Genomic DNA, 12,491 nt, shown 5'->3' on the forward strand with positions numbered 1-12,491 from the left:
TCTGTGAGGAGGGTGATGTGTTTTCCCTGTGTCATTGTGGGTTTACTTCAGGTGTTTCAGTTCCCTCCCACAGTCTGAAAACACACGTTGGTAGGTGGAGTGGCAATGCAAGCGTGTCCATATTAAGTGTGTGTATGTGTGTGTAATGACAAGTGATGGACTGGCACCCTGCCCAATGTGTGTTCCAGCTCCAGTGCCCCATGTAAAAATAGTAAAATATAATAACAGCAATAATATACTTGCATATTACCGCAGGCCAACAAGAGTCCACAAATCCACCCCTGCACCTCTCCACACTGACCACGAAGGGGCGCTTCTCCATTATAAAACGAAGCAGGAAGGTATGAAGTAATGAACGTGGAGTTTGAGAAAGTGGGGGAACAATAGGCGCTTCACAACCGAACACTCAACCCACCTGCTGTTCCTCTCCTCCCTACGCTCCATCAGTCAGAGAGACCGGCTCCAGGAGCGCGAGCGCAGGAATACACGCGGGCTGAGGGGTGCTGTGGAGGTTCAGCGATCTCAGCCTCGCCACGTGCTACTCGTATGAAGATGAATGCATTTCTTATCGCTGAAATGGCACGTGCTTGTCATCCGCCACGTCACATGTGCCTCCATTGTATTCGCGAGCTGGAGCACAAAGGGAAAGGCGCAGTTCATTTCTACTGAGTGGAGAACAGTGACGTCACCCAAACCCAGGAGAGCGCACGTTGAAAAAAAGAAAAACAACAACAACAAACGGCAAATTCTGCACGGATTTCCTCCATATTCCTATTTATGTATCGATTTGTTGTTGGCTCATTTTTAGGTTGCTATAACCTAATGTAACATACAATGGATGACGTAATAAGCGTGATCCCTCTGTATAAACACTGCGTCCACTCGCTGTCCACTCTGTTAGGCAGACCTCACTTGTTGGTCCACCTTGTAGATGTAATTTCCAGGACACCAGGTGGTCCAGTAAGTGTCTGGACCATTGGAGAACAAGGTGAAAGGAGTAAATAAAGTATGCAGAGCAACATGTAGACTAAAGTCTGTAACTGTAAAACTGCAACGCGCTCCTGTTTGATCAGTGGAGCTGAAAGAATTGAAACTAAGTGTAGAAACAAGAAGGTTATGGGTGCTTCTTTCTGTATATATGAACTTCTTTCTGATTGGCTGCCAGACTCAATAATATTTAATACAATTATTAATTTAAAAAAGTACATTCAGACTTGGAAGTTTGCTCGTGACCCGAGTAATCCCAAACACATTCAGCGATGTTGAGATCTGGGCTCTGGGGTGGACAGTCCATTGTCCAACATCAGTAGCGGTTTTCTTTGTTGTGTATTTCCTATGCAAATAGAAATGACTTCTTGACGCAGTCACATCTTTTCAGACCCATTGTGTTTGAGTTGCTTCTGGTACGCACGCACGCACACACACACACACACACACACACACACACACACACACACACACACAGAGTCACCAGCAGATGTCGCTGTTTGGCGCCCCGCTGTTGATGATGTGTGCGCGTGTCTGAAGGTGTGTGCGCGCGCTCCTGTGGATGACAGAGCGTGGCTGTGTGATGCAGCCGGAGCTCCGCCGCTGTGTCTCCGTTACTGTGCGCGCTCCCGTCCCTGCGCCCGGCGCGCGTGAGAGAACGGAGCCTCCGCAGCTCCACCACGGACTTGAACGCGGAGAGAGAGAGAGAGGGAGCAGAAAAGAGACAGAGAGATAGAGAAGAGAGTGCGCCATTCTTCTAGACCTCGTTTTGGGTGAGTGAGTGTGTGTGTGTGTGTGGTGTCGTTATTCTCTGAGCTCGTGCTAGCGCGCGATATGTGGGTAAAGACCCCTAGCTGGACAGCTATTTACCTTGGTGTTTGGCGGGATGGGAGAAAGTCTCGCGCGTTTTGGCCTCCTTTATATCGCACATGATGAAGGCGCGGGTGGTCGGGGTGGTGCTGATAAAGGTTTGGACAGTCCAGGCGGTGTGGGAAAATGGTCTGTTTGGACTCATCAGAAAGCGTGGGTTAATGTTGTACGTGCATGTAAACATTGCACAGACCTGAGATTTAGAGAGAAAGTACATTATACTGTAATCCAGGATGTGTACAAACCGTACGCTCAGACTTTTATCACATGGTGTGGCCCTGAAACAGCCATGGAAGCCCACTTCTTGAAAAAATATGTAGCCACTTAGTATCTCACAATAATGCCTTAAAGTTTCTCATAGTTAGGACTTAGACTCTCATAGTTATGACCTACTGTCTCTCAGTAGCGACTTAGCATCTCATAATCATGACTTATCGTCTTGTACTATTGACTTAGTATCTCTTATATATGACCCGGCATCTGGTGATAATGACCTGCCATCTAATAATTATGACACACTGCCTCATAGTTGTTACTTAATGTCTCATAGTAGTGAATTATCCTCTCATAAATGCGACTTACATCTCATAATTATGACTTGCTCTCTCAAAAGTTACTGATCGTCTCATAATAGTGGCTGATTCTAATAACTGTAACTTAGAATAGTATAAATGTGTATTGCCGTGAATATGACTTACTGTCTCATAAACGTGGCTTCTCATGGACTTAGCAGGTCATAATAATGAGAAGGTTTATCGTGATCGTAACTTAAGGTTAAGGATGGACCTCACTGTTTGATTAATCGATAGATCGAGTAAGAGGACAATCAATTACATGCAAATGGGCTTTTCTACCTTTAGAGGTTCTGGTTTATTGCCATATGTCTGAACTGAATCAAAAACATGGCAGAACTCTCTAGTCCACCAGAGGGCAGTGCAAAGCTTATGACAGAGGCTGTAGTCTGTTAAGTAAAGAAGAACTTAAACCTGGCTAGCTCATTTAGCCTGTTAGCAGACCCTGGGGTGAAGTATCTCATAACAATCTCATAATATTCATAATAATGGATAGAATTAATTATTAATTGTTTACTGCTATGTAAAATAGATGATCAGATTTGCCCATGTTTATTCAGGTAGTCATTAATTAATCAATTAATATATTCATTCATTCATCAACTTTTCTGCTTATTAAATGAGCTAACTGAGATAGCCTTTTAAAATGCAGAAATAATTGTTGGAACCAGTGGGGAAGTTCTCCACTGGATCCAAAGCTAATCATCTATAATCAGTACCCGATCTCACTAATTCTGGACCGAATGCCATCAAACCCTCACTGCAGTGTTCCAGCTGTGTCGTGTGTAAAGAAGTGTACATGCTGTTGACAGCTGCTGACGTCAGAGGAAGCATTAGATGTCCAGAAACGTTTGAGCATGTGGTGTATGTGTACAGCATGCTCCTGACAGCGTATAGGAAGTATATCGTGTGTATCACCCTGCACTGCAATTTGCACTTCACTCCAGATGTTCCAGATCCTCCACATGTTGGTTCAGCAGGTGAAGGGTTGCAAACATTTACATCCCACGTTTTGTAGACAGCAGGTTGTATCCGTCAGCCAATCACAGCGGCTTATTCCTGTGCTCGGTTAACACCATGTCACGTTGTGCCCATAGGCTGTTTGCTCCAGTTTAATGTCTGTGCAGGGCTGTTGACTCGGAGCAGTGGCTCGCTCACATCTCCATTACAGCCAAAACCCTTTATGCCGGTGCATTAATATTCAGACGAGTTGCCCTTTTAACTTATGCGGGTTATGCTCTGAATGGCTGATATTTGCCCAGTGGCTCTGTGTCAGAATAGACCCTAATTGGTAGTTGTAGTGGGCCACAAAGGTGTCATTACTGGGGGCTGATAGCACTATTGATACAGCCAGGAGGTTGACTTGGTTGAATCTGTTTACTGAGTCATGCGGGGCAGCAGCTGGGGGACTGGACTCTGGTTACTTGTCTAGAAATGTGACGGCGTTTGTCACAGTCCGCAGGCCGATACAACGTGTTTGATTTCGGTATTCGGACAAAATATGAGCTGCATGCCAGTTTGATGGATAGTGACAAGCACTAGCTCAGTGAAGCTGTCTGAAAAATCGACCCTGAATTCAATGGCAGTGGACGTGTAATGATGGATTGTAAACATGACGGATAGAGCCTGATCAATATTAGGCAGCTCAGAGCTGGATGATAGCACAGTAGTATCGGAAGCATTTCAGTATCACTAGGTACATGCTTTGATAATGATGAGGATGGAACTTCTCCAAACCAAAATGTAAAGATCAGTATATATACGGGTGGAATCAGAATTTACTGCAGGGGGCGCAGCAGATAGTGCTGCTGGGTCTCTTAGAATAGAGTCTTGTTTCAATAACTTACATTAGAAGTGTGGAAGGTTTTTCCATCTCTTGTAAAGGTGTCACTTTGGAGATGCTCATCATATTTGGTGATATTCTATTCTATGGACATCCAATAAATAGCGGTACTTATCTGTACAATATCAAAGACTTTAATCAAAATGTATTCACATAGAGCTTTTTACAACTGACTTTTTCACAAAGAAGCTTTAGAGTATTAGTGTTGGAACAGATCCTGTGAATCAGAAAGCCCTGGCTGGACAAGCTGAAGGCGACATTGGCGAGGAAACCTTTGGAGGAACCAAGACTGTTAAGTGGGACCCATCCTCCTCTAATCAAATTACTAATAGAAAATGAACAGTATCGCCAATACTACATTCATTCATTCATTCATTCATTCATTCATTCATTCATTGTCTGTAAGCGCTTATCCAGTTCAGGGTCAGGGTGGGTCCGGAGTCTACCCGGAATCATTCGGCACAAGGCAGGAACACACCCTGGCGGGGGCACCGGTCCTTCACAGGGTGACACACGCTCACACACTCACACCTATGGACACTTTTTGAGTCACCAATCCACCTACCAATGTGTGTTTTTGGACTGTGGGAGGAAACCAAAGCGCCCAGAGGAAACCCACACAGACACGAGGAGATCACACCAAACATCTCACAGAGCTTTGACGTGGAGCGGTCCCGGAGCAGGACTTGAACCCACAACCTCCAGGTCCCCGGAGCTGTGTGACTGCGACACCTAACTGCTGCGCTAGAGTACTGATGTAAGAGTGATGGAAGTAATGGGGTTTAAGGCAAAAAATAAAATAATAATAATAGCGTCATCAATCTGGGGCAATAATAAATATAATAGTGCTGGAAGCGTCAGTCTGAGTGTCACTAATCAGAGTCAATTTCTACTTCAGTGTAATTGATGGTGGTGGGCAATGGTGAATGGTCAGAGGCTGGCAGCAGTAAATGAGGCATCTCAGAGTAGAGCATCCCAGTTTACCATGGTTCCTCAAGTCCATGACAACCTTAATCTAGAGGAAGAGATTAGTTGTCAAAAGCTTATGTTATATGTGGTGATAATAATAAATCCACATGTGTGGGAACATCGAGCGATATTATCAGCCCACTGATGTACTGGTCAAGCCCTATGTATTCTAAATGTCATTCTCTTTCTCATACGCCATCCCCTTTGCCAGATGACTTGGTCATATTGTGTTGTCCGTAATTGTCATTGTAACTTCTGGTAGAGGGAGGGAGCTGCCAAAAGGCATTGGTCTTGATTGTCTTCCACACCATTGGATTTGCCTTCACTCTGAGTTATTCTTTTTTTTTTTTTTTCCAGCAAGGCAGCATGCTAGAAAATCACCATGTGTTCGAAGACGGATATCTGTGTGCGCGCGTGTGTGTTTTCCACCGAACAGCGCTAGATTAACAGATGGACTTCATGCACGTCCCTCAGGCCCCTGTTGATGGGGGAATAATCAACTTGTGGCCAGGTCATCAGGCAGGGATGCAAGCTGCTGGATAAAAATGACAAATTCACAACATGTTGCACTGTGATGTAATTATCATCAGTTACTCAAGATGCCTCTTTCCACCAAGTAGATTCCGGTTGCCTGTCTGTATATGACATGACAGAATGTACTGTATATATATGGTCAAACACGGATGCTCTTTGTGTCCCTCACAGCTTTCCCAGAGCAGGTTAGTAATTAGGTATCAAGGGCTCCGAAGACTAATTGAGCATCCAAGAAAAAGACCTGCTGCTTAACAGCCTGTCAGCATAATTGTTTCCCCCTGGTGAGAACCAGGCTGGGGTGATATGAACGGTATAGTTTGTATTGCAATGTTTTGCACTCTCGTGGTATTAAAAAAGATATGAACATTATAAATAACACAACAAAGTTTGGTAAGAGTGCTACAGCACAAACAACAGCATCCGATATTGAATTAATTTCCTGTGATAACGCCTGCAGTTCACCTAATTCATTTTCAGGAGATTGTATATGTTTCAGAGGAGGCTGTATAGAGCAGACACTCGTGTTGTTGTTCTATAATTGGCTGCTCAGGTGAGGGGGGTCGCCACAGTGGATCGACCGAGCGGGGCTGTCAGCTTTGCACAAGTTTCACTCTGGATGCCCTTCCTGACCCTACCCAACCCTCACATTCCTCACACCTAGTCTTGGGACCGGGGGTGACACTGGGACACAATGTCACAACCCTAAGCTGCTGGGCAGTGGACACAGGAAGAACAAAACCTACACAGACAGAGACCCATTGCAAGCTCTTGTTCATGCCCCATATGCCACTGGAGAATCCACTTATCCACATAAATTCAACATCAGATCTTTTTGAAGCATTCTTTCAATATGAGGAGGCAAGTAAGTGCCATTGGTCTGAAAGGACATGTAGAAATATCTCAACAAACCTCTTTGAAATACAGAAAAAAGAAGTCCTTCAAAAAATTGGAAGATTAAAAATAAAAGAATGGCAAATTATATTTTATAATTATATTTTATTGCAGTTGGACACTGAAGCTTCATGTGGTTTAATTCCTCCTAAGTTAAAATCCATGACATGGCTCAGGAGTGTATCTCTCATCCCTAGCCGAATTATTCATTTCCTCAAGCCCCAGGTGGTGGTGGTGGACTGGACTGATCTCCGATCCTGCTTTCTGTTTCAGTGTCAGTTAGATTTTCATTTGAGAGCAGCTGCATATATATTATCCCTGGACAACTTTTATGCTGGGAGATGATATATGACAGCTAGAGGTTAGGCATGGCATTATGGCCAGGTCAAGCTTGGTAAATCCTGCTAACAAGCTTCATCCACTGGTGAGCACTGACGAGCTTAACGAGAGTGTCATCTTTTGCCATCTCATTAAGTTTGAAAGGGCTGTGTGTGAGGGTGGGGGTGGGGGGAGTGGCATTGCTACCTTGAGGGATGGGTCTAATCTTAGGAAGCCAAAGAGTTAACGAGATGAGGGCGCCAATTCTCTCATGGATGGACCATTAAATTACCAGTAGTAATGGATGCTTATAGACTGGACTGGGAGCGGAGACTATGTAATGAAGTACAGGAATCTAATCAGACGTGTAATATGCATGAGTTCTTTCCAAGAAAACTGTCTAAGTGAAGAACTTTATAAGAACTTGTAGACTCAGGGAAGAGGTCATGTTTACCACAGTTAGCATCAGAATATTAAGAGCCCTTTGATATGGAAATAATACGGCTAGCAGGCCCCTCTGAGAAATATTACATTTCTGGTATCTCAGCTTTTAATTCAGTATGTTACATTGGTCTTGTTTTATTTAGTGTTATAACTGTCATTACACAGTAGTAATAGATGCCACAACAATGTAACTGTTAGTAATTTATAAGCTGTTAGAGATGGATTAAATACATACATGTGGACATCGGCATCGGTTTTTGCTCATGCTTAAAGACCAGATCATATTGTAATAGTTGTAACAGCATATTTTATTATATGTAATTAACAGGTAATAAACATTTTCCAAAAAGCTTTTCTGATTTAGAGAAAATGAACTCACAGATCCTGCTACAATCTCCCCAAAAAATGTGTGTAATTACATAATACTGTTTCTGTAAAGTATGTGGATAAACGTGTTAAAATAAGCTGTACTTCCATCCGTCAGTAGTATGAAAGCATTAAAAACAGTAGTTACATTGTAACGTGTTGTTAATATGTAATTATCAATTTATTACACACTAAATATGACCCTTAATCAATATATAAGCAATTGGGTTTGCTCTTTTTATCACATGGACCAGCTTTAGACTATGATTGCTACATTAAATCTTGGTAATCTTCAGAACCTAGCAAGGACCTTGGATGGAAGGACATTCATAAGGACCTTAATAGCCCTCAAGTTTTCTGAAGGAGGGAATGGAGTGTAGAGTGAAGAATGAACCCCACTATGCCATACCATGCTATCACAGGACCTTCTGATTTTCAATCACAAACTCTGCTTCATGTTTGAGGAGCTTCCATTTTCCAGCACTCTGACATCAAGTGTGGATGCTACCTGGGTGTGAAATTAAGGGGTTTGAGGACTGTGAATGGACGAACAAGGCTAAGCTTCTCTTTATTTCATTGCGAAAGGGGCTCACCAAGTGTTTCTCTGGACAGAAAAGTCAATTTGCTGTGGCAGGATTTAGGAGAAATTCTGCCAAATTCGAACAAATAGAAAACATGGAAAGTGTGAGTGCCTCTATGTGATTGGTCAGGGGTCCACGTGCACAACAAGCTTTCTGTAATTGGCTAGAAGTCCACTTTAGAGGTCTATAATATTTGCATGGTTTTCTAGATCAAGAATGCTTAGCATTTATTTTCACATGATCTAGAGCTCAGTTTGAGCTGAATATGTTTTGTTACTGCCCACTGAAAACTATGTGGCCACCCCAGCATGTAAGACTATGGAGGCAGGAGCAGTTTGGCTTTCATGCTTTTCACTTGATCATCACACTCAGCATTCAAAACAAAATCTTCGTGCCACTCTTTCTTCCTCTGCTCTGCTCTCTGAGGTCCTTTATAGCTATCAGTGCTTCTTTGCCAGGGGTTTCTCATTGACAGAGCATCGACAGGTAATCAGGGCTGAAACGGCGGCGGTCCTGCTTCAGTCCATGTGGCTTGGGGCATGACTCTGATGCCCACCTCTCAGGTCAAAGCTCTGGTGAGGGTTTTATCGAGCCACTTCTCTCCATCCTCTTACAACAACACTTCTTACAACTTCGCTGTGAATGAATGGAACAAATGTGAGCTATAGGTTGAAAAGGTTTATGTGGAAATAGGTATGTTTGTAAATGGAAATGAACTGGGGAAAAAAAGCAAACACTCAAACCCATATGGAGGATGTTTTGAAGCTTTCAGTGTTAGACAACACGTCCAACTCTTATTTTAGAACATAAGAAAAATAGTTTTCCATAATATAGGCCCCCTTCAAAAACCATACACTGTGTCTCCTTGCCGAAACTGTCGTGACATCAGTGAAGTACTTTGTGCTCTTCATCTGTCCTTATGTTTTATGGCTATTCATTTGCATACTGTTTATGTTTGTTCTGAGAAAAGGATGAACGTGCTGTGTGTTTTAATTGGGACTAATGTGCTCTAACATTGGAGATAATAAAACTGAAGTTCAGAAATGCTGCTCATTTTCACACAATGGTGTGGAATGGTGTTTGAAAACACACTGACCAGTTTATCCTCTTTTGCTGAGTCATTTTAAGCTGTGTGTGTGTGTGTGTGTGTATCTCTGTCTGTATTGATTTTAGATGGAAGGAAGCAAGAATTAAAGACCAATCCCATTGCTGGGTGCCAGCAGTGACACAGTAAATGGAGACTGATTACAGATGAACTCTTCACATTGAACCTGCTTCATAAGCTTCAAGTGTTTTTTCTCTGTGAGCCAACATCTGAGTAAAATTTAGCAGTTTACACACAGCACATCTCTAAAACACAGACAATACAAAATATGGGATGTAGACACACATATGTTCATCACTAGCCTAAGCACTGCGTAAAATATAGTGGGTTTATCAGTGGCGGATGCTGGTCTTTCAAGGAGGGGAAGCTCAATTTCGGCCTACATCATAGAATGTGTCGGTTTATTTATACGTAAATTCTACCCTCCGTTCCTTTTCAAGAAAATGATCTGTGACCCTGTCGTACCAACAAGGCGTCTTTTCCAGGGACTTGACTAGTGGCCTCTCTATGGCCAGCAGAGCTAGGCTGCTTGGCCCATGTGAAGTGTGTCCGCCTGTGAGTGCTTTGTGAGGGTGGAGGGTCTCAGCAGCACCCGCTGGACAGAAACTGCGATAGAAGTCAGAAAGAGTGATAGAAGTCAGTCTCCAAATACAAGCAGCTACAAAAACCCTACCAGAAATAGAAGCTCGATTTGTCGCTAGTCGTTTTTAACAAAGAAAATGCAGATTAAGAAAGTCTGGTTCAACTCAGAACAGAATGAAAATGTAATGCTCTCACGGATCTTTACACCAAAGGGTCGCTGATTCGCTCATTTCACTGTCAATCAAAAAGGGATTCAGCCTCAGACAGATCATCCAATCATCATGCAGAAGCTGAGCGTCCGGGCCAGCCGAGGCCAGCCCACAGCCCCATAGACCCCCAGAGACGCTGAGCGTCCGATGGGCGGGACAAAGCCTAGCATTTATCCAATCACTCGCCTCATTTCGCTGCATTTTGCTGCTTCGCTATTGAACCCTGTGGATGCTCAGCGTCTACACTGTTTAAATCACTGTGAAACTGCGGGAATGATTGAGAGGAAAGCCGCGTCTTTACCAGTGATAAGAAGCTGATTCTGAACAAAAGTTGAGCGCGTTGTAGTGCATATTTATTCAATGACATGTACACACAACAGTATATATTTGATCACTTATTTTTTTACATTTTAGCAGAAGTTGAGCTTCCCTTGCAGTCTTAGAGCAATCGCCACTGGGGTTTAAAGGGGTATAATGAATAATTGTGGGTTCCCTGCCTCCCGAAATGACATCAGCCCAATTTATTTAGTAGTTTCCATTAGGCTGTGATGGTCAGTCATCAGCCTAAAATTGACCAGATATAACTGGCAGCTCTTGTGAGGAGCTTCTCAGAATACTTTGCAGCTTGTTGGTTTGCATGAATTATCTATATGAAAATCTAACACTTACCTCACTGTGTGAAAAATCAGCATTGAACCTGCACCAAACTGAACCCTGAACATAACACTAACTATAGCACTAAGCTTAACCCTATACGCTTATACCTGACCATAACCCGAAACATAAACCAAAGACTAAGTCAGGACTTAGCCCCCTACCTTAAGGATTGGAAGCAGCTGGATATTTTCCTGTGCAATAAACTCCCACAGATTTAAAATGAAATGTGTGAGTGTGTTAGAACAGCGCCACCAGTGGATGGGAGCTAACTTTGTGCTCACAAAAGGACTACAATTCATAACCAGCCAGAAAAAATATATCACACAGAAATGTTACCGATATCAGGAGTGCTAATTTCCTCCTAGATCATCTCTTTCCAAAAAAAGAACCAAACAATAAAACACATGTTTCAAAATACTAACTTTATAAAAAAAATGAAAAATCCTTCGTAACTGTCAACGAAAGTCAAGGTAAAAAGATTTGACCCCATGTCAATTTTGAAGCGATCTATTGGTCCATTTATCATGAAATGTTCACACGATGTGAATGACAGCTGCAGTGTTGAAATGTAGTAAACTATGAATCCACAAAAATGCAGATACATGTTTTTCTCTGGACAGCTACGACGTGCACTCGTATTTGGAGACCTCGTTGAAGTAAACGTGTGCAATTCCTACCTCCTCATTCACACATCCTCGAGGTGACATAACAGACAGTATCTGATACTGTAACCCAGCCTCTCTCCTTTTGTCTGAATAAGAAGGGCCTGGTACATAATGTAATCGTTCCTTTCACATCCCACACTGGAACGTGTTTATGGAGCCTTCTATTTTTAGCATCTTATTTTAAGGCTCACAGAAGATTTGAGGCCTCAGGAGACGCCTCCCTGTGAGGTCACTGATTGGCAGTTGAGCTGTGCTCTGTCGGGGAGAGATGAGGAACAGAGCTCTGTTTGTTTGCAGCTATTTAAGCAGACAGCGACAAGCTAACTTCATGTTGGATCGGCTATAAATGGACTATCGCTGACATCATTGGCTTCGTTTGATCCTGATGATGAAAGACTTACACAGGCGTGCCTGTTGTTATGTGAGGGATAGTGAGGTGTCAATATAAGTCTAATTAGCATCTTTAATTTGCATTTGCATATTGCCTTAGAGACTTTTGGTCAGTGTTTCTGCCTCATGGGCATCTCTTAAAATGACTAGGGTGTACAGCAGTATGGGGTACAATTCCTATGAAGGGGTTTAGATCAATGCTCCCTCAAAATGGGGCTATGGAACAGTTGAGTGATGGAGCACCTTCAAATATCAATGGCAGGGAGTGGGGTTTTATATTTCAAAACTGATCACTCATCATCAGAGCTTGTATGACTGGGTCTAAGCTGTGTTTGGCTGAATTGGCATGGGTTGCAGTCATGTGATTTTTGTTTTTGGCGTGGACACCATATTGGAGACCGGGTTCAGAGTGCAGTAATAATGTAAACAGATTGGAAAGAGGAATATGTTTATATCATGCACAGCTCCACTCCCTGCACTGGACAGAGACTCACAACACTCATAAGCA

General features: G+C 43.0%; 1 protein-coding gene across 2 annotated transcripts in view; it reads left to right on the forward strand.

The window, feature by feature from the left end:
* Nucleotides 1–1,627: 1,627 nt before the first annotated feature.
* The window catches only part of ctnnd2a (catenin (cadherin-associated protein), delta 2a), a 386,140-nt gene continuing 375,276 nt past the window's right edge, over nt 1,628–12,491 (forward strand). For both annotated transcript variants that reach the window (XM_066663258.1, XM_066663348.1), the window contains exon 1: nt 1,628–1,760. The gene's annotated coding sequence lies outside the window, so the exon portion shown is untranslated. The remainder of the gene's footprint in view (nt 1,761–12,491) is intronic.

This window comes from Hoplias malabaricus, chromosome 1, assembly GCF_029633855.1.
Source record: "Hoplias malabaricus isolate fHopMal1 chromosome 1, fHopMal1.hap1, whole genome shotgun sequence".
Classification (NCBI taxonomy): domain Eukaryota; kingdom Metazoa; phylum Chordata; class Actinopteri; order Characiformes; family Erythrinidae; genus Hoplias; species Hoplias malabaricus.